General features: G+C 48.3%; 1 protein-coding gene and 1 non-coding gene across 3 annotated transcripts in view; both read left to right on the top strand.

The window, feature by feature from the left end:
• CCND3 (cyclin D3) overlaps window positions 1-18,168 on the top strand; it is a 115,494-nt gene that overhangs the window by 16,442 nt on the left and 80,884 nt on the right. The gene's annotated exons all lie outside the window — the stretch shown is intronic.
• LOC129039662 (U6 spliceosomal RNA) lies at window positions 13,725-13,831 on the top strand. Its single transcript, XR_008503385.2, has one exon. It is a non-coding gene; the product is annotated as a U6 spliceosomal RNA (small nuclear RNA).

Here is an 18,168-nt window from a genome sequence, read left to right as displayed (position 1 = left end):
AGAGTAGTCAGGTGTGGTGGCGTGTGTCTGCAGTCCTAGCTACCCAGGAGGCTGAGGCAGAAGAATCGCTTGAGCCCAGGAGTTTGAGGCTTCAATGAGCTGTGATGGCACCACTGCATTGCAGCCTGTGTTACAGGGCCAGACTTCGTTTCTTAAAAAAGAGTTGGCCAGGTGCAGTGACACACGCCTGTAATGCCAGCACTTCGGGAGGCCAAGGCAGGTGGATCACCTGAGGTCAGGAGTTTGAGACCAGCCTGACCAACATGGTGAAACCCCGTCTCTATTAAAAATACAAAAAATTAGACGGGTGTGATGATGTGTGCCTGTAATCCCAGCTACTTGGGAGGCTAGGGCAGGAGAATCACTTGAACCCAGGAGGCGGAGGTTGCAGTGAGCTGAGATCGCGCTGTTGCACTCTGTCTCAAAAAAAAAAAAAAAAAAAAGAGTCAGTTGCAAAATATATGTGGTAACATGAAAATTATATGGTAACATTAAGAGAAAAATCAGGATGCAAAATTGTACATATATTTACAACTCTATATTTTAGACACACACACACAAAGACTTGAAGGAAATATACCACAGTGTTAACAGTGGTTATTTCTTTGGGGAGCAGAACTAAAAGAGTTTTGTTTTTCTAGTGCTTTTTTCACTTTTTGAAATGTTCATGAAAAATCAAAAACATGTCATGAGTTGTGTTTCCATAAGTATTTGGAAAATTAGTCTTCTTACTTTCATAGCATCTCACAGGGGACAGCAAGTGCCGAGTGTAAAGCTGGCAGAAAGGAGTACAGTGTGAAGGCCCAGAGAAGTACCCTGTGAGGTCACAGCCGCCTCTGCCCCACGTTTCCAATAAGCCTGCACTGTCTTCCAGCCCTGCAAGTCCTGGGCCACCAGTAAAGTTGTGAAGTATCCAGGTGACTCTGGGGTGACCGGCTCCCGTTGTCATGGCAGTTAGGGGTGGGTGAAGTCAGGTGAGGGGCAGATGACTCAGCTTCAAGCCCCAATAACCTATGGATGGGCACAGAGTGGGTCTGAAGTGGAGCACACATTTTTTTTTTGAGGCCTGCTTTACCCCTTGTCTCTTTTAGCAGGCTGTAGCGGGGAACTAAGGTGGCCAGAGCAGGAAGTCTCCCATAGAGTCTGCCTCCCCAGCTCAGCAACAGAGGAGGAGGTGGAGTCTGGATTGAGCCCCAAGATAAGGAACATGCAGCAGCTGAAGAGGGAGATCAGAGTAAACAGCTGTGCCCCCAAGAGAATGAGCTCCACATTCCACTCTTTGACCCCACCCCCAATTCCCACTTCTCCCAAGTGCCTTCCTGCAACCCACCCCCATCCACGTACACTCAGTGTTCCCACCCGCTCCAGGGGCCTCCCCTCCAGCCCTCAGCCTTGGCTCAGCTCCCTTAGAGCTGCCTTCCTTCCCCCAGTCCCCTGAACCAGAGGCTCTGGGGCCGCTCTCCAGCTGTCTGGAAGGAGTGAGTACTCAGGACAGGTGGCCGGAGGCAGATGGAAAGGGGCCTCTTCCAGGCTGGACTCCACCTGCCGGACTGGGCCACCCTCAGACTCTCCCCTGGGCCGCTCCAGGAAGGCCTGGGAACACAAGAGGGCCAGGCTGTGGTGGCGAGTCTGGGGAAGGCGAGGCAGGACCTGGGGCATGGAGAGGAGACAGTGGAGTGGTCCTGGAGGCCGGGTCTGTGCACATCTGGTCAGCCTCACTGTGGGTGGGCCTTGCCCTCCAGGAGCCCACAGTCCCGTAGGGGAGACAGACAGCAGATACCAGATGTGCCTCCTGAGGTGGTCTCTGCACAGCTCTGGGAGCTCATGCCTCATCATAGCCTCATCATAGTGTCTAGGGGTACCCCCAGCTCCAGAGAACCACCAGAAGGCTCCATATTTCCTGAGGGTTCAAGTCACTGCCCCAAACACCCCATATTACTTTCTAGACATACTATCCTGGGATTTAAAATTTAAGAGAAGGAGCAGATATTTCTGTCTCCTGGAGCTGGACCAACCCCTCAGACCACCACAAGTATAATGAGCACCCCTTCTTCTGTGCTACCCCCATACCAGCTCCAACCTGAGCGGCAAGACCCAGATGGACATGGGCACCTAGGGGCTTTGGGGCAGCACTGGTTTACCACATGTCCCTCCATATCCTGAAAATGTAGGCCTCTGTGGACACACCTGTATTCCTGAGCTGTGCATGGCCTCTATCCTGGGTGCACAGAGGATTGGACCCACAGGGCAGATGGGTGAGTGTTTGCCTCAGGTACATTGGACATCTTTGCCCTTGGTGGGAGAATGGTTGAAATAGGGAGGCATGGTGCATTCCAAAGGCTGCCCATTGTCCTGGCTGTCTGCAGGGAGGGCACCCCCACCCATCCCCAGTGCCCAGTGAGAGGATTTTTTTTTTTTTTTTTTTTTTTTTTGAGATGGAGTTTCACTCTTGTCGCCCAGGCTGGAGTGCAATGTTGTGATCTTGACTCACTGCAACCTCCACCTCCGAGGTTCAAGTGATTCTTTTGCCTCAGCCTCCCAAGTAGCTGGGATTACAGGCATGCACCATCACGCCTGGCTAATTTTGTATTTTTAGTGGAGATGGGGTTTCACCAGGTTGGTCAGGCTGGTCTCAAACTCCTGACCTCAGGTGATCTGCTCATCTCGGCCTCCCAAAGTGCTGGGATTACAGGCATGAGCCACTGTGCCCGGCCCCAATGAGAGTATGTGTGGGGGTCTCAGTGCCCTCTTAGTCTCTAATTGCTGGCAACCTGGCATGGTCCCACATCACTGTATTTAAATCCCTCCTTTGAGGCTCCCAAGGCCCTTTAATGTCCCACATCTTTAACAAACTACTGGACAGGTGTCCCCTTCTATAGCCACTGCCAGCCAGCAGACTCAATAAATATGTTAATAATAGCCAGGACTAGCTACATAGTTTGCAGCGCCCTTGTTCAAAAACTGTTAAGAATTTCAAGGCTGCCTGCGGTGGCTCATGCCTGTAATCCCAGCACTTTAGGAGGCAAAGGCGGGAGGATCTCTTCAGGCCAGGAGCTCAAGACCAGCCTGGGCAACACAGTGAGACCCTGTCTCTTAAAAAAAAAAAAAAAAAAAAAGAATAAAATTAAAAAATAAAATAGCTGGTGGTGCCTGCTTGTATTCCTAGCTACTCAGCAGCTGAGGTGAGAGAATCACTTGAACTCAGGAGTTCAAAGCTGCAGTGAGCTATGATCATGCCACTGCAATCCTACAGTCTTGGCAACAGAGTGAGACACTGTCTTTCAGAAAAAAAAAAAAGTTTCAAGATGGTGGTGACAGAGCATTAACCAAGTTTGGGACCCCTCCTGAGCATGGGACCCTGTGTGGCTGCACAGGTCACAAACCTATTTGGCCTTGATAATAGCGAACATGAACGTGTATTGAACACTTGCTATGTGCCAGACATTGTGCTGGGCTGCGTGCTTACCACGCATAATCTCATTCCTTCTTCTCAACAGCCCTGTTATCCCTACTGTGCAGATAAGGAAACTGAAGCTTTAGCTGAGTCATCTCCCTTGCTGAGGTCATCCCGCTCCTAAGTGCTAGAGCTGGGAACGGAACCCGGCTCGTCTGTCTTTGGAGCCTGAGCTCTTTACCCATGCCTGTGGGCAGCTTCAGCCTTCAGTGGCAGGGAGGCTGCTGGCGGAGGGCAGCTGCTTCCCTTGCCGCCACCTGCCATATCATGAGCAGGAAGGAAGATGAGGCAAGAAATAGCAGCCGACAGTGTGGCAACAGTGACCGTGGTGGTAAGGGTGTCCAACCCGGTAGAGGCAATGGGCAGACAAAAGTGAGATGGGCGCAGGAATTGTCTGAGCCGGAGGCAGCTGATAGACAGCACAGCTGCGCTCTCCACACCTCGCCCAGCATGGCCATTGCTGAACTCGCTCCTCTCTCTCCCCTGATGTCACCTCCAGCTCTGCCTCTGTCTTCCTCTTTATGGCCACAGTTCCCTCTCCCCAGCTCTCTCTTCCACTCCCTCCCTGGCCACCCTCCACCAGGGAGGTCATCAGGTCTCTTCTCCAGCTGTGTCCTCAGTATTCCCATACTTAGCATCATAGTAATAGCAGCCACGATTTAGTGAGCACCTATCACATGCTAGGCACAGTGCTAGGGACTTTACAAGTTTGTAATCTTCTCTCCACAAACCTGTAAGCAATTTTTACCCCCATTTCATAATGGGTGGCTGGGCGTGGTGTCTCATACGCCTGTAATCCCAGCACTGTGGGAGGCCAAGGCAGGCAGATCACCTGAGGTCGGGAGTTTGAGACCAGCCTGACCAACATGGAAAAACCCCGTCTCTACTAAAAGTACAAAATTAGCCGGGTGTGGTGGCAGGAGCCTGTAATCCCAGCTACTGGGGAGGCTGAGGCAGGAGAATCGCTTGAACCCGGGAGGCGGAGGTTGCCGTGAGCTGAGACTACGCCATTGCACTCCAGCCTGGACAACAAGAGCAAAACTCTGTCTCAAAAAAAACAAACAAACTGAGGCTTAGAGAGACTAAGAGATCTGTCCAGGGTTACACAGCTGGCGAGCAGTGAGGAGGAGATTTGGGCTCTGGTGTTAAGCCCACACACTTTCTGCCCTCCTTACCACCTTCCCCATAGGATGGGTTGGCCTAAGTACAGTGGTTATCTGAGCAGGGAAGGAGATACGCAATTGAGAAATGGTCAGTTCAAGGGAGGAATAAATTGGGTATGGTGAGAGAGACATTCACCTCCAACCTCATTTGGCATTAGGTGGGGGTGGAGTCAGGGGTGTCTTTTTTTTTTTTTTTTTCTTTTTCTGAGATGGAGTCTCGCTCTCTCGCCCAGGCTGGCGTGCAGTGGCGCGATCTTGGCTCACTGCAAGCTCTGCCTCCCGAGTTCACGCCATTCTCCTGCCTCAGCCTCCTGAGTAGCTGGGACTACAGGCGCCCGCCACCACGCTTGCCTAATTTTTTTGTATTTTTAGTAGAGACGGGGTTTCACCATGTTAGCCAGGATGGTCTCGATCCCCTGACCTCGTGATCCGCCCGTCTCAGCCTCCCAAAGTGCTGGGATTACAGGCATGAGCCACTGCGCCCGGCCTAGGGGTGTCTTAACCACCTGGAAGGCACTCAGACACTTGGGAAGCTGGCCTAATGGAGGTGAAGGGCTGGAGACATGGAGGAGGACAAGGCCCCTTTTTCACGCCTTTACCCATCAGCATCTTGGCACCAAAGAATGGGCTGGGATAGGCACTAGGGGAGGTTAGGCTGCTGTAACACAGACTCCAACAAGAGTGGCTTAACAAAATGGAAATTTCTCCCATACAGATCCGGGTGGGTGATCTGACCCCTTGGTGGTGTTGAGGGCCCAAGCCCCTCCTGTGCCCTTGCGTGTGGGAGATGGCATCCCACCATGGCTGCTGGGTCCGTCAGCCAGCCAGTGGGGAGGGAGGAAAGTGACGAGAAAGAAAAGGCACTGCCCTTCCTTTACAGAGCATGACCTCAAAGTTGCCAGATGACATCCCTTTGGTCACCAGCTGATCACATGCCACACTTAGCTGACAGGGAGTTTGGGGAACATACATAGTGGAGCTTCTAGTACCAAAGGTACAAGAAGGGAAAGTGGATTTTAGGGGATAGTTGGCAATCTTTGCCATGAGATCTAGATGAGAAGGGGCTGGGGAGCCTGTGTTATGTGGGTGAGAATGGCTTTCCTATGGGGACCTGCTGGGAGAAAAATGTTCCCAGCTGGACTTCTTTTTGTGAGGGGTCTAGAGCAGAGGTACCAGAACCCCCTTGGCTAATGCCGTCACACTGGACTCCCTCCCCTCTGGTCAAAGGTGGAGGGTCTGATTCTCTCTCGCCTTGACCAGAGGCCCCTTGGAGGTCATCATGGAGCCCTTCTCCCAGGAGCACCCTGTAGGATCAGGGTGAGGTTCACTGAGGAGCACCATATTTTCCCCTTGGCAGGGGGGCAGCAGGGGGAGAGGGTCTGTGCTGTTCTCTGATGAGCTAGAGGAGGGTCATGTCTCCATCCCTTAGAGAGGTCGTTGAGAAGGTCAAATGTAATGTGAGCAGGGTTGAGGCAGGGACGTCAAGGTTTGTCAAAAATAGGGGAAAAAGAGGTTTATTTTCTAACGTGACCTAACAATTGACAGATGGCTTATCCCTTTGGTCACCAGTTGGTCACAGGTCACATTTAGCTGACGGAGTTTGGGGAACATACGTAGTAGAACTCTTCTCTGGAGGTGGGAATCTCCATGTGGCTCCATGTGGACCCACTCCAGCCTTGTGGGTCCAGTGCTGACTCATTCATTCACTCCCTCGTTGATTCACTCATCCACTCAGTGTCTATTTATCAAGTGCTTACCAGGGATACACCGGGTACCATGTTCTGTGTGTGTGAAAGAGGAAAGAACAAGATGGGCACAGTCCCTTACCTCTGTAGCTTATAAGCCTTGTTTTCCCCGGTTCCCTTTCTGCCTCCCTGGGGAGGAGAGACCAGGCCATCACATCTCTGAGAGAGCCACCCTTGTGACTCAGAGCCCAAAAGGCCCTAAGGGAGCCCATGAATGCATCTGATAGGCCCTCACCTCTGAGCCCGCCATCCTGGGGCGGCCGGGGTGCAGGATGGGCCAGAGTGCCGGAGGGGAGAGCAGTGGAGCATTGGAGGTGCGGTTTCACTTCCCTCTCACACCAGGCGTGGAATCTGATTTTTCTCAGTTGGTGAGGTGTGTGACTTCTTCTGTGAGCTGAGGGGAGATGTCCTCACTCACCCCTCCTCCAACTCTAGCTGTCCCTCCAGTGTTCCAGGTTGGATGGGATCTCTCCTTCCCATTCTTCCCATTACCCATGGCCCTAGTTCACCAACTGCACCTCTTTGCTCCAGGAAAGAAGGTGGTGTGGCAATTGGAAATCTCTGTGGAGACACTTCCTCTGTGAGGCTTTGGTCTCTCAGACTTCTCCCTGGGGCTTGGCTTCCTGGGCCCCTCTTGGCCTTGCTGTAAGAGAGGCACCCCTGCCCTGGCCTGATCGGAGAGCTGTCAGGCTCCCTATTTCCTCTCATAGTTAGATCCCAGACCTTCTGTCTGCCTGCGTGCATGGGTCACTCTCACTTTATTCCCCAAGGCATGGCCTCATGCAGGCCCTGCTATCCTCCCTGGACTTCTTTTTTATTTTATTTTATTTGACTTTATTTTTTGAGATGGAGTCTCACTTTGTCACCCAAGCTGGAGTGCAGTGGCGTGATCTCGTCTCACTGCAACCTCCACCTCCTGGGTTCAAGCGATTCTCCTGCCTCAGCCTCCCACGTAGCTAGGATTACAGGCGTGCACCACCACACCGGGCTAATTTTGTATTTTTAGGAGAGATGGGATTTCTCCCTATTAGTCAGGCTGGTCTCGAACTCCTGACCTCAGGTGATCTGCCCTCCTCAGCCTCCCAAAGTGCTGGGATTACAGGCATGAGCCACTGTGCCTGGCCCCTTAATTTTGTATTTTTAGTAGAGACAGGGTTTCACTGTGTTGGCCAGGCTGGTGTCAAACTCCTACCCTCAGATAATTCACCTGCCTCAGCCTCCCAAAATGGTGGAATTACAAGCGCGAGCCACCATGCCTGGCCTGTTTGCCTGGACTTCTGAGTAGCCCCAGCCTCCCAATGTCACTTCATGCTTTCCTGCTACTGAACAGTGCCAGTGGCATGGCTAAGGAATGGGACCCTCCTCATCACTGAGGGCGGACTGAGATCCTCACAAGATGCAGGTTCTCCTTCCATGTCACTGGAGGCGCATAAACCCCTCTGCCTCTTCCACACACCAGCTGTGTTATCAGGGTGAATTCTTTTTTTTTGAGACTGAGTCTTGCTCTGTCACCCAGGCTGGAATGCAGTGGCGCGATCTCCGCTCACTGCAAGCTCTGCCTCCTGGGTTCATGCCATTCTCCTGCCTTAGCCTCCCAAGTAGCTGGGACTACAGGTGCCCGCCACCATGCCTGGCTAATTTTTTGTATATTTAGTAGAGATGGGATTTCACCATGTTAGCCAGGATGGTCTTGATCTCCTGACCTTGTGATCCACCCACCTCGGCCTCCCAAAGTGCTGGGATTACAGGCGTGAGCCACCGCACCCGGCCATGGGATGAATTCTTAACCTCTCTGTGCCTCAGTGCCCTTATCTGTAAGTTGAAGATAATAATAGTATCCACCTTACAGGGCTATTAGGAGGATTACATGAGTTGTTAGGAAGCTTTATGCACATACAGCACTCAGAACAGTGCCTGGCCATAGTAAGTGTATGTATTAGGCTGTTATTATGACACAGGTGTTTGCCTGATGTAAACACTGGCAAAACTTTTAGGCCCCAATGCTAGTATATCAACCTAGGGATCTAGGCCAAATAAAAGAATAAAACCTTCAGAGTCTGTCTTAACCTACAGATTCCCCCATTGTACAGTTAAGATGGTCAGTGGCAGGATCAGGGCCCTGCTTGCATCCTGTATTTTTTGCTTTTAGTGTTGGATTTTGTATTTAGTGGGTGTTTAATAGATGATAGATGGCGGATGGATGAGTAGATACAGACTGGCATTCACAGGTACCCAAAGGATACGGCTACCCTAGTTATTATAATATTTAAATACTACCAGTTCTCACTATTCTCACCAGTTATATTCTGTACAGTCACCACGAACACCAAACTGGTGAACACTGGCCCATTGCTCCTAGGGGAAATACAGGGTTAGGTTTCTGTGAGCCACTGGTCACAAGACTTTCATCAACTAATCAATACATAACTTTGTTTTCTGTGTGTTTCTGTTTGAAGACACCTTATTGAATATATAGTTGACTCACTGACATTGAACTCATGCCCCACAGCACGATAATTCATGCCCAAACAAACCTGATCTAATGTATTTTCTCTGTAAGGCACATATAGTCATCTTGTACTTAGAAACATTCGCCAGCACGTCAGTCCTAGGCTTGGGGGCCATTTTAAACAGCGAAATCAACAAAAAAGCCAGCAATGCAGAAAAGGTGGCACTAAGTAGACTGTGACAAGGACACTTGTTTACATTACGAGAGCTGAAACAGGCAGAGCACTGCCCTGTCCCACCTCAGCCAGGAATATGCATGTTGGGTGACTCAAATTTTTCATGGCTTTGCGCATGTCTGTGAAAGATGACAAAGCACCTCAAGTATTGATTTCGGGGTCACAAATTTTAGCAAGGAGGCAAATTCACAAATACAGACTCCATGAATAATGGGGATTGGCTGTACCCGTACATGGTCCCCCTCTTAGTCCTATCCCCGCAAGATGCAGCCATCTGCATATCTACTGCCTGGCCCAGCATGGGGCCTCCAGCACCCCAAGCCAGCTCTTAGGCCAGTGCCATCCCACTTGTTGACTCTCCCATCTCTCTCCTGGTGGTATAAATGTTGCTGCCCTGGCTGCACTGGCGGAGGGGTGAGGAAGCCCTGCCCTGCCACCTTTCCCCTTACACTACTTCCCCACTGCACATGGGGCCTCCCTTGCGAGCCAGACCCACGCATGTGTAAAGGAAGGCGGGATGACACACAAGCAGAGGCCACCTGTGACTGCTGCAGGCCAAGTGCTGCATCAACACCTGGGGAAGACCCCCTGGCGGTTTGGGGGAGCCTGTTTTGACCTGATCTTTATTTACCCCCAAAGGAAGTAAATAAATAGCTCTTTGTTTCTCTTTGTGGATGTGCCTGTACCACACTGGATGTGCCCGCTGCACACCGTTAAAAACCATGACCCAGCCCCAGAGGAAGTGGTAATACAACGATTGTTTGTTTTATTTTCCATTTATTCTTACATCTCCTCCCCGTCTCCATCCTCCACCCTTTTTGTGTGCGCTGAGAGGTTTTCTTTACCAACCTGGGATCCAATCATTTGTTCATTCGTTTCTTCATTCACTCATTCCAGTGTGTACTGAACCATCATAGTGCTAGATACTGGTAAATATGAAAGACATTATAGGAGAAAGTGAGGGTGCTTTGGCCTGTGGATTCAGGCCAACTTGGATTCGGATCCTTGGAACTGTTTCCTGGCAAGATGATCGTGGATCTCTCTCAGCAGAATCATGGGCAAACTTCAGCCTTGTGAACTCAATCTGCAAATGGAGATCATACTGTCTCATCTCACAGGACTGTTTCAAGGATTAAAGACAGAGCAGTGATTTCCCCATGGTCAGCACTTAATATGTGATGCTTGCTTCCTTTAAGCTAGCAAGGTGGTAACAAAGTTTGGAATTTCCCCTCCGTCGCTCTTCCCTGTGGCTGCCAGCCGCCTTCAGCCCTTTATGGGCACCCACCTGGATTACCGTGCATTTCTAAAGCTCAGAGACTGTTAGAGGCTTCCCAGGGCCTGCAAAATCAAATTCATCTTCTGTTGGTATTCTATTCTCCTAGGATCTGGGCTCAACTCACCTTTCCAGGCCTTTACCCACAGCGAATCTTTATAACCCTCTCCCTGCTAGCTAGATCTGATAGATCCTGGGGTGTTCCTGCTTCCATTGCTTTGTGCACACTGTCCCCCTTCCTGGAATGCCCTTTATCCTCCTCGCTCCGTCCAAACTTGACCAGTCTTCAAAGCCCAGTTTAAATCCACTCAGTTCCTCCTCCCACGTACCCTGCTTCCTGAGTGGTGTTTCCTAGTGTGTGTTATGTGTGGATAACAACACCTATTATTGTCCTTACTAGACTAGGAGCTCTTTGAGGACAGGCTCTGTGTCTCATTGGTTTCCACCCTTCTCTCATTCATTCAGCACATGTGAAGGATGACTGCTCTGTGCCTTTGGGCCCATCCGTGTTTTTCCAACAGTGCCCATCACTCTGTAGGATATTCTCTTAGGAAAAGTTGGTCCAACAAATGAGTGAGGGGAAACAGAACAGAAGGTGGCAAAACTAGTCCCCCTTATTCACAGATCCCTAGTGGATGCCTGGAACAGCGGATAGTACCAGATTCTCTGTATATTATGTTTCTTCCTATACATACATACTAATGATAAAGTTTAATGTATAAATTATGTACAGTAAGAGATTAACCACAATGACTAATAATAAAACAGAACAGTTATATATTGTAATAAAAGTTGTGTGAATGTGGTCTGTTTCTCTCTCTCAAAATATCTTTTTGTACTGCACGATGGGTAACTAAAACCAAAGATAGTGAAACTGAGGCCAGGCACGGTGGCTCACACCTATAATCCCACCACTTTGGGAGGCCGAGGCACGCGGATCACCTGAGGTCAAGAGTTCGAGGCCAGCCTGGCCAACATGGAGAAACCCTGTCTCTACTAAAAACACAAAAATTAGCCGGGCGTGGTGGCACGTGCCTGTAATCCCAGCTACTCGGGAGGCTGAGGCGGGAGAATCACTTGAACCCGGAAGGCAGAGGTTGCAGTGAGCTGAGATCGTGCCATTGCACTCCAGCCTGGGCAATAAGAGCGAAACTCCGTCTCAATAAATAAATAAATAAAGTGAAACTGGATAAAGGGGGTGACTGCTCATGAAGTCTTGGAATGCAGGCTCTCTGTGCTGTGGGAATTCTGAGAGAAGGGGAGTAGGGGAGGCTACGGGTGAGGGGAAGGCTTCCCGGAGAGCCGAGTGGTCTTTAGAGGTTAACTGGTAGAGTTTGGAGGGCTGGGATGCACGGCAAGGGAAGGGTAGGAGTCATGACCATCCTGGCAAGGCCAGGGATTCTTGCTTCAGCCCCTCACCATCATCCAAGTGTCTAGATCTGGGGAGGGCATGTGGATGAAGGCTGGAACCATACAGAGTCCTTCTGGGGACCTGATCAACACAGTGGAGCAAGGGAGGACAGAGAGAGAGCCAAGAACCTTCTGCATGTTGGGTCAGATGCAGGCACCAAGAAGGGCTAGGGAAACGTGCATTCATTTATTAAGACTTTGTTCTTAAGGTTTTTCTTTTTTCTTTTCTTTTTTTTTTTGAGACAGAGTCTTGCTCTGTCACCCAGGCTGGAGTACAGTGGCACGATCTCCGCTCACTGCAAGCTCCACCTCCTGGGTTCATGCCATTCTTCTGCTTCAGCCTCCTGAGTAGCTGGGACTACAGGCACCGGCCACCATGCTCGGCTAATTTTTTTTGTATTTTTAGTAGAGACGGGATTTCACCTTGTTAGCCAGGATGGTCTCGATCTCCTGACCTTGTGATCCGCCTGCCTCGGCCTCCCAAAGTGCTGGGATTACAGGCGTGAGCCACCGCTCCGGCAAGATTTTTAAAAAAATTATAAGATGATTATTTTTAGGAATTTGGACAATATGGAAAATAGGAAAAAGTTAGAAAAATCACCCATAGTTCTTATCACCCAAAGACAGCCCTGGTTTACATTTTGTGATTTCCTTCTAGTCTTACATCTTTATTAATTTAAAAATTATTAATTTTTAGATTTAACTTTTAAACTAAATAGTAAAAATTGTAATTATCAATATAAAACAAACTTATTGTAAAAACACATTACAAATAGGAAGAAAATAAAAGTTTAAATTCCACCCCAATCATTAAGTCCTATCCCTCAGGGAAAATCAGTGTTAAGGGTTACTAGATGTCCTTCTGAACCTTTTTTTCTGTGCCTACAAACTCACTGATAGTTTCATTCTTTTAAAATAGGATCATAGAATACTGTTCACATGCAATCATTTCTCTTTTTACAAAGTTAGGACCATTTTGCATGCCTGGTGTTATATTTCCTTTCCTTTTTTTTTTTTTTTTTTGAGACAGAGTCTCTCTCTGTCACCCAGGCTGGAGTGTAGTGGTGCGATCTCGGCTCGCTGCAACCTCCACCTCCCGGGTTCAAGCAATTCTCCTGCCTCAGCCTCCCAAGTAGCTGGGACTACAGGTGCACACCACCACACCCAGCTAATTTTTTGTATTTATAGTAAAGACAGGATTTCACCTTGTTGGTCAGGCTGGTCTCAAACTCCTAACCTCAAGTGATCTGCCTGCCTTGGCCTCCCAAAGTGCTGGGATTACAGGTGTGAGCCACCGCTCCAGGCCTACATTTCCTTTTTGTTTTACATTTTTTATGCTATGTGAATTTACTTAAGTATCTGACATTATACAAACTGAATCCATACCATTGATGATATACTTATTTATAGATTGCAATTTTATAACAACTGGTAGAAAATATGGAGTAGTTTGCCCCAAAACACAAGAATATCTAATTTGTATATTTTAGAACATGACTGAAATGTTCCATTGATTAATCAAAATCAATTGAAAACCTTAACATTTAATATTTAGTTACAGTATTTAAAAAGTAGTGGGAGATATCTTTTTCTTTTTCTTTTTCTTTTTTTTTTTTTTAACATGGAGGTTCACTCTTGCTGCCCAGGCTGGAGTGCAATGGCACGATCTCGGCTCACCACAACCTCTGCCTCCTGGGTTCAAGTGATTCTCCTGCCTCAGCCTCCTGAGTAGTTGGGATTACAGGCATGCGCCACCACACCTGGTTAATTTTGTATTTTTAGTAGAGATGGGGTTTCTCCATGTTGGTCAGGCTGGTCTCGAACTCCCGACCTCAGGTGATCTGCCCGCCTCAGCCTCCCAAAGTGCTGGGATTACAGGAGTGAGCCACCAGGCCCGATTGGAGATAGTTTTTTCAATTTTGTGTCAGGTATATAAAACTAAAGGAAAAGGCATTTTTCTGAGATCTCTCAAGTGAAATAAAAATGGCCTCTCAGGTGCTCACTTCGGCAGCACATGTACTAAAATTGGAACGATACAGAGAAGATTAGCATGGCCCCTGCGCAGGGATGACATGCAGATTCGTGAAGCATTCCTTATTTTTTCCTGGCTAACACAGTGAAATCCTGTCTCCACTAAAAATACAAAAAAATTAGCCGGGCATGGTGGCAGGCGCCTGTAGTCCCAGCTACTGGGGAGGCTGAGGCAGGAGAATGGTGTGAACCCGGGAGGCGGAGCTTGCAGTGAGCCGAGATTGTGCCGCTGCACTCCAGCCTGGGTGACAGAGCAAGACTCTGTCTCAAACAAACAACCAAATAAATAAAGGCCTCTCAGATGAACATTTTACTTTTATTTATTATTTATTTTGAGACGGAGTCTCATTCTATCACCCAGGCTGGAGTGCGGTGGTGCGATCTCGGCTCACTGCAACCTCCGCCTCCCAGGTTCAAGGGATTCTCCTGCCTCAGCCTCCTGAGTAGCTGGGACTACAGGCATGTGCCACCATGCCCGGCTAATTTTTGTATTTTTAGTAGAGATGGGGTTTCACCAGGGTGGCCAGGATGGTCTTGATCTCCTGACCTCGTGATCCGCCTGCCTCGGCCTCCCAAAGTGCTGGGATTACAGGCGTGAGCCACCACACCCGGCCACATTTTGTTGCTAAAATATAAAATGTTAATTATTATTTTGGAAAAAGTTAAAATTTCCAGCCTTTGCCTTCTACCTACACAACCTTTTAATAAACTGTTTTTTGTATGTCAATATATAGATTTCTTAAATGCCTATGTCACATTCCACCCATATTTTACTCAGGTCATTGCACTGTTTCCATAGACACTTCTGTTTTGGGCTAGGTCCATGAGACACAATGCCTGCCTTCTGAAGCTCACAGGCTGATTGGGACCCCACAACCTGACCAGTTTCCACTTAGTGCAATACATGGCAGTACTAGATCTTGTGCTGGATGCAATGGAAGCTTGCAGGGTGTGGGGTGGCTGGGCATGCAGTCAAGGAAGGCTTTGTGGAGACAAGACATTTTTGCAGTGGATCTTGAAGGACAAGTAAGAAGTCCCAGATGCAGAGGCCAGAGGACTGAGTGGAGAACTGCCAGCAGCAATGTGACTCATATCAGCCAGCTCCCCTGGTTCTGTGGTTTGTTTCTGCTTTTCCTTTAGAGATGACAGATTCTGTGAACAAGAGCTCCAGCTGTTTATCAGGGGCCCTCCCAGGCCCCAAGTGCCAGGGGCTCCCACTCCCTGCTGGAGAGGCTGTGGGCCCCTGATTAGGGAGACACCTGAGGCAGGGGACCATGGGCACTGCAGGCGGGAGTACTGGCAGGGCACAGTGAGGGACAGAGGTGGAGACCTGCAGGATGCTGTGTGGGGGAGGGCCAGGGCAAGGGACAGAAACAGACCTTGTCCCTCTGTACTTCCAGGACATGCCCCTGCCCTCCTCTGCCTGGTAAGATGCTGCTCTATCAAGGCCCCTTCAGACGTCACTCCTCTGTGACTCCACTCATTTATCTGACATTTCCCCGTGGCATCATTCAGAATTAATTTTTCTCCTTTGCCCACTTAGCAGGTCATTATGTTGTAGTTGAGAGTGTGAACTTTGGAATCAAGAATAGTAATAGCAGACTGGGTGTGGTGGCTCACGCCTGTAATCCCAGCACTTTGGAAGGCCATGGCGGTTGGATAACTTGAGGTCAGGAGTTTGAGACCAGCGTAGCCAACATGGTAAAACTCTGTCTCTACTAAAAATACAAAAATTAGCCAGGCATGATGGCGGGTGCCTGTAATCCCAGCTACTCGGGAGGCTGAGGTGGGAGATTGCATGAACCTGGGAGCTGGAGGTTGCCGTGAGCCGAGATGGCGCCAGTGCACTCCAGCCTGGGCAATAACTCCGTCTCAAAAAAAAAAAAAAAAAAAAGATAGTAATAGCAGCTAACATTTATCAAGCATTTACCATATGCTAGGCACCGTGTTGAGTGTTGTGAGTCTACTTTCTCACTTAATAATTCCCAACTGTGAGTGAGGTAGGAATTATTATTATCCCATGTTGTAGAGGAGGAAACTGAAGGACAGAGATATTAGTAAACTTGAATTATCACAGCAGAGATTCAAACCCCTGTCTGAATCTCAGTTTCCTCATTTATAACACAAAGATGAAAATAATATCTTTTTATGTTGGCCAAAAAATACAAAAATTCAGCTAGATGGGAAGAATAAGTTCAAGAGACGTATCGTACAACATGGTGACTATGGTTAGTAAAAAACATACTGTGGCCGGGCGCAGTGGCTCACGCCTGTAATCCCGGCACTTTGGGAGGCCGAGGCAGGTGGATCACCTGAGGTCAGGAGTTCAAGACCAGCCAGGTCAACATGGTGAAACCTCTTCTCTACTAAAATACAAAAATTGGCTGGGGGTGGTGGCACACAGCTGTAATCCCAGCTACTTGGGAAGCTGAGGCAGAATTGCTTGAACCTGGGAGGCAGAGGCTGCAGTGAGCTGATATCACGCCACTGCACTCCAGCCTGGGCGACAGAGTGAAACTCCATCTCAAAAAAAAAAAAAAAAAATTGAAAAAATAAAATAAAAACGTATTGTATACGTGAAAACTGCTAAGAGAGCAGTGTTTATGTTCTCACCACACACACAAAAAAATGAGGCAATGCATATGTTAATTAGCTTGATTTAGCCATTCCACAATATATATATATTTCGAAACATCACATTGTACACAATAAATATGTACAATTTTTATTTGTCAATTTAAAAAAACAATAACTTTTTTTTTATTTTTTGAGACGGAGTCTCGCTCTGTTGCCCAGGCTGGAGTGCAGTGGTGTGATCTCCGCTCACTGCAAGCTCCGCCTCCCGGGTTCATGCCATTCTCCTGCCTCAGCCTCCGGAATAGCTGGGACTGCAGGCACATGCCACCACGCCTGGCTAATTTTTTATATTTTTAGTAGAGACGAGGTTTCACCATGTTAGCCAGGATGATCTCCATCTCCTGACCTCGTGATCTGCCTGCCTCGGCCTCCCAAAGTGCTGGGATTACAGGCATGAGCCACCGCACCCAGCCAACTTTTTTTTTTTGAGATGGAGTCTTCCTCTCTCACCCAGGCTGGAGTGCAGTGGCGCGATTTAGGCTCACTGCAACCTCCAACTCCAGAGTTCAAGCAATTCTCCTGCCTCAGCCTCCCGAGTAGCTGGGACTACAGGACAGGTGTGACCATGCCCCACTAATTTTTGTATTTTTTAGTAGAGACGGGGTTTCACCATATTGGCCAGGCTGGTCTCTAACTCCTGACCTCGTGATCCTCCCACCTCGGCCTCCCAAAGTGCTGGGATTACAGGCATGAGCCACTGTGCCTGGCCATAACTTTTTTTAAAAATAAAATATTTTTTTGCAAGGGTAGTTGCAGGACCTGAATGAGGTAATAATGTATATCAAGCACTTGTCACATAGTCCTCATTCAGCTAATGTCGACTCCCCTGCCTCCTGTTACAGCCCCCACCACTCACTCAGAATCATCAGTCCTTGGGTGGCGCTACTTTGAGTTTACATGCATGGCAGAGTGGTTAAGGGTGTCCATTCTGGAGCTGGACTGCCTGGGTTTAAAATCCTGGCCCAGATTCATGCTAAATATATGACCTTGAGCAAGTTCTTTTAACCTCTTTGAGCCTCAGTTTCTTCATCTAGAATATGAAGATTAAAATAGAAGGATTGTTGTAGGATTAAAATGCATATGTGTGTGTTTGTGCATGTACATGTATATTTGCTATTGATATTGACTAGAAACTTTTTGAGGGCAGGATCAATTTCAGGAAGGTGTTCTCACTGCCTTAGTGAGATATGTATGGCTGAGTGATCCAGATGATGGTATAATAACAAGGATAACAAGTATATATGTTGGAAATACTTGCTTATTATAATAAGAGATTTTGAAAAACATAATGAATAAAATGAAAATGAACCACTACTCAGAAATAATCACTGTTAACATTTTGGTATATTTCCTTCTAGTCTGTCACCCAAACTGGAGTGCAGTGGCTTGATCATAGCTCAATGAAGCCTTGAACTCCGGGGCTCAAGCCATCCCCCAACCTCAGCCTCCCAGTGCTGGGATTACAGGCATGAGCCACCATGCCCAGCTCCTTCCCATCTTATTTCTATGTAGACAACTATTTTCCTGTAACTGGGATCATGTGCTGTGTTAGTTTTGTATCCCCCACTGACCTGGTATGTATATAAGATGAGCATTTTCCAATGCCATTAATATATTCTTTGAAATAGAGTTGTTAATGGCATTTTGTTTTGTTTTACTGATTGAAAGACTATACACTAAGGGAGTTAATATATTGTTGCCATTCTGGAGATAGGGAGGCCTTTGTTTTTTTGTTTGTTTGTTTTTTGTTTTTTTTTTTGAGACGGAGTCT

Source organism: Pongo pygmaeus, chromosome 5 (genome assembly GCF_028885625.2).
Source record: "Pongo pygmaeus isolate AG05252 chromosome 5, NHGRI_mPonPyg2-v2.0_pri, whole genome shotgun sequence".
In the NCBI taxonomy this organism is placed as follows: domain Eukaryota; kingdom Metazoa; phylum Chordata; class Mammalia; order Primates; family Hominidae; genus Pongo; species Pongo pygmaeus.
The sequence above is the reverse complement of the archived record's forward strand: the minus strand, read 5'-3'. Positions and strand labels throughout refer to the sequence as shown.